Genomic DNA, 4,213 nt, shown 5'->3' with positions numbered 1-4,213 from the left:
TTATATTTTATTTTGGCCATTCTAATTTTTTTAAAACTAATTTTAATATTATGTAGCAGTATTAATTATTTAATTAGAATAATAATATAATATTGATAATTAACGTAATCTTTGCAATATTTTAACATCGAAATTCATATGTCTAAATACGACATTAAAAAATTCTTTTTCTAATATTCAAGATTTTAATACAATTTTAAATAAAATAAATTTTACATTATATTTTGATAATGCCAAATATTACAAAATTTTAACCTACAATAAAATATGAGATGCACGCAATTTTGCGAGAAATTATTGTGAGTATTCCGGTTGGTATTCAGATGATTAACTCCTCATCGAGGATAGGAGAGAAGGGGAGGTCTGAGGCAGAGGAAGCGGAAGGAAAGTGTTAACGATTTAAGGCGAAACGAATCAATTTTTTATAACGGCGTGAGAGAGAACGAGAGATAGGGAGGCACGAATATTAGAATTCTTGATCAATTTCGAAGTCTGTATATATATATTTGCGACGACAGCGTAAGAGAATGTGAGAGAATAGAAGAGAGGCAGTGTGAAAGAGACAGATATGCGAGACATTTGCGCGAAATAATTTGACGATTTTGTTCTGGGAATTGAAACCGTGTTATTCTGGTGTTATCATTATGTGAAAATGGAAGTGCTTTTTCTCCATATCTACGTATAGCAGCGGAAAAATACAAGTTTCAATCCCTATTTTACTCCACTTATCGCGCGTGTATATATACTATCCTTAAAAAATTTCCGAACATGATAACGAAATTTGTGAAGCTTTAAATTTACCGCAGCACTAATTGTGAAAGAAACAGATATGCGAAATCAAAGATGATTGTATTATATTGCAGAACAAATACAGTTGTAATTAGCAAGTCATTGTTTTTAAAATATAATCAAATGCTTATTTACTTAAACATACTTAAAATAATGAGAAACGGCAATATGCGGAAATTTTTCGGGGATAGTATATATACGCGCGCATATTCTATTTTATTATATAAATTGTCTTACAATTAATTTTGCACAAATTTTTTAAATTATACTTAAATACGATTACGTCGATTCAAACAAAAGTGCAAGAGCGCTTGTTTTATTATTCGGTTTAAATGACAAAACAATTTCGAGGAAATATATTGAATAGAAAAATGCTAAAATTCAATAGATACAAAAAAATTTTGCGATTGAGATTATTAACGACAAAAATTTATTCCCACACGTTTATCTTCTTCCACATATAACATTTCTATATATATGCTAATTATTGTTAATTTGTTCTATTAATCTCATAATTCTTATACTTTTTTTACAAAATAGTTGAAAGGACTGTGCAACGTCCACGGTCGGGCGCTTTGCCAAATTTTGCATTTCGCCGGGTTATACATTATACACTAACATTATATTAACACGTATACGTGCGAGTTGCAACCATGACTGTAACAAAAACGTCATTTCCAAGCATCATCATACCGATTACTATGATTGTCATTGCTATTGCTCCAGCATTTAATCCAAATTATACATTTGGAAACTTTGTGATATGCGATGATCGAGTGAAGAAATAGAGAGGAAGTTGCATGTATGTTCTGTGTGTGTGTGTGTGTGTGTGTGTGTGTGTGTGTGTGTGTGTGTTTTGTGTGTGTATGATGTATATGTGCGCGCGTGTGTGTGTGATCGATAGCCCTATTAAACTTTTTTTCGGATTATATATATAAATATTATAAATATAAACATATACATACGCGAGTTAAGGTGGATCGTCATTGACGAACAACGTATTGTTATTATTGTAAATGTGTTATATACAGATAATAGCATGCACAGACATATACACATACACACATACATACACGTACGATGTACACAAAGTGCATATAAACGATCATATACATATACACATACACATATACACATGATGGAGATAAATAAATTGAGAACTTTCGATAATTCCATACCGATCACGGCGAGGTGGAATGTCTCGCCTTCCCTCGCGAAGGCAAGAGAAGAAGAGAGTGAGAAAGAGGGAAAAAGAGGGTAGTTTCATCCCGATTGTGGTTGTTGTAGAAGCCAAAATCACGGGCAAATTGCGCGATCAAGCCTTTTAATTTTATGTATTTTATGTTTGCACATGACAAAAGTTTTGTTGTACAAGTCACAATTTAAGAATTGCACAATGTCTCTATCAATTGTAGAAGTCAAACAGAAAGTTTATAATAATCCAACAAAATCTTAATAATTTTTGAATTATAAGCAAGTAAAGAGGGGATAGAATTTCAAAGAATTACTCTTTGAATAGAACCGTGTCCTCAAATTTTCTTTTAATTTAATTAGCATACAGTTTCCAAGATGTCGAAAGTTTGAAAAGATTACTACAATGATAGTGCCAATGAAAGTTTAACACTTTATAAATAATAATAGATAATATTTTATTTATCCAAAAGAGAGGCAGTGTAAATATTAAAAAATTTAATTTAAAAATTTTTAAACCAGAAAATTTTTGGAAACAGATTTGTTTTACGAACTTGTATGTATTCTTTTTATTTATTTATCCAACCCTTCGTTTTTCTTTACGACAATTCTTACGCTTGTCTAAAACTTACAAATTACGATAAATATATATTATATAATTATATATATAATTATTAAGAACTTATTTATTATTTTTTACCATCAACTATTTTTCATTACGAGACATATTTTTACATCTTATATATATTAGGTTAAGTAAAAAGTCATCGCGTTTTTTTAAAAGACATCTATCAGTAAAAACCGCAATTACTTTCTTACCAACAATATAAATATATCTTGATAGAGTAAAGTTTCAGCTTTAAAAATCTCTTTTTTAAATTATACGATACGACAATTTTTAATGGAGTTATGAGCAATTAAAGTCAAAATAATTCTTTTATTTAATCCGCGATAACTCAGTAATCAAAAGTCGTAGGAATATTTAAAAAAAACGATTTTGTAGGGAAAGTATCAAGCTTTCACGATAGGTAATCGAAAATTTTCTCAAATTCGTTTTGGACACGTTACAAATCCACAAAGTGAGAAGAAAATTTTTCGTCTTTTTCAGCTCGTAGTTTTTGGTATGTAAAAATTATCAAACTCATATAAACTTAAAAAATGTGATAAGCTTTTAAAAGTAGAGATTTCAAGCTTTAAAACCCTTTTTTTAAATTTGAATTTCATTCATTATTGACGAAGATATTGTATATTCAACTTTGAGCTAAAAAATACGCGATGACTTTTTACTACACCTAATATATATATATATATATACACACAGACAAAAATTGTTTGTTTTATTTATAATTTGTATTTATATTTTATATTTTACAAAAACATAAAGCAGAAAAATTTTCTTGGCAAGCTCCACAAATCTCCGATCGCGCGGTTGACTTGTAATTTTAGCGATGAGGCGAATCACCGCCCTTGTAAATAAACGTATGCGTCAAAAATGGACCAAGGATCTACATAGTGCAGCTCGTGCGTGTAAAATTGATCGGCAGGTAGGATTGTAAGTAAAGCTACGATTAATCCTAATAATTACGAAAAAAACCCCGCGAAAGATAGGCGAATTCGGAGAGGGATTCACGAAAATTCTCTTTTGCGAAATAAGAATCTTAGTTTTTATAGTTAAGAATCGGCTAAACACTTTAATCATACTATTTTTAAGTAGATATTTTCCAACATTTTATTGAAGTTATCTAACATAACGCTTTTCGACAGTGTTTTTTCATCCCTTTGTATTCTATTTTGACTTCAAAAAAGTTTGAGCTGGTTAATAGACAACTAGGGCTATTTTTTGAACTTCCTATTTATTAAAACATACACTATAATCATTCAGTCCGTTAAATGGCAAAATATTTTTAAATTTTCTTCTATTTCTGTGAATTTTTCTATGAATATTGACAAGTAAAGTAATGCAAAATATAAAATTAAGAATATGAAGTAAACATTACAAGTTTTTTTACAAAATTTTAAAAAAATTTGCATTCTAGCGAGCATACAAGCGCAAGAAGTTTTGCGTTACATTTGTATCGAGTTGTGACTTCAAAGATTAATGATTCAATTTCGCATAATGGATTTTTGTACGTCTTTTTCTTAAAATTCGCTTAATTTTTGCGGTGTAAATAAAACGGGCGGCGGCGCTAGCTTGTAATTAATTAATTAAGGCTCTCGCGCCTCTTTTATATAA

This window comes from Trachymyrmex septentrionalis, unplaced genomic scaffold (assembly GCF_001594115.1).
Source record: "Trachymyrmex septentrionalis isolate Tsep2-gDNA-1 unplaced genomic scaffold, Tsep1.0 scaffold126, whole genome shotgun sequence".
Classification (NCBI taxonomy): Eukaryota; Metazoa; Arthropoda; class Insecta; order Hymenoptera; family Formicidae; genus Trachymyrmex; species Trachymyrmex septentrionalis.
This window is presented reverse-complemented; position numbering follows the sequence as displayed.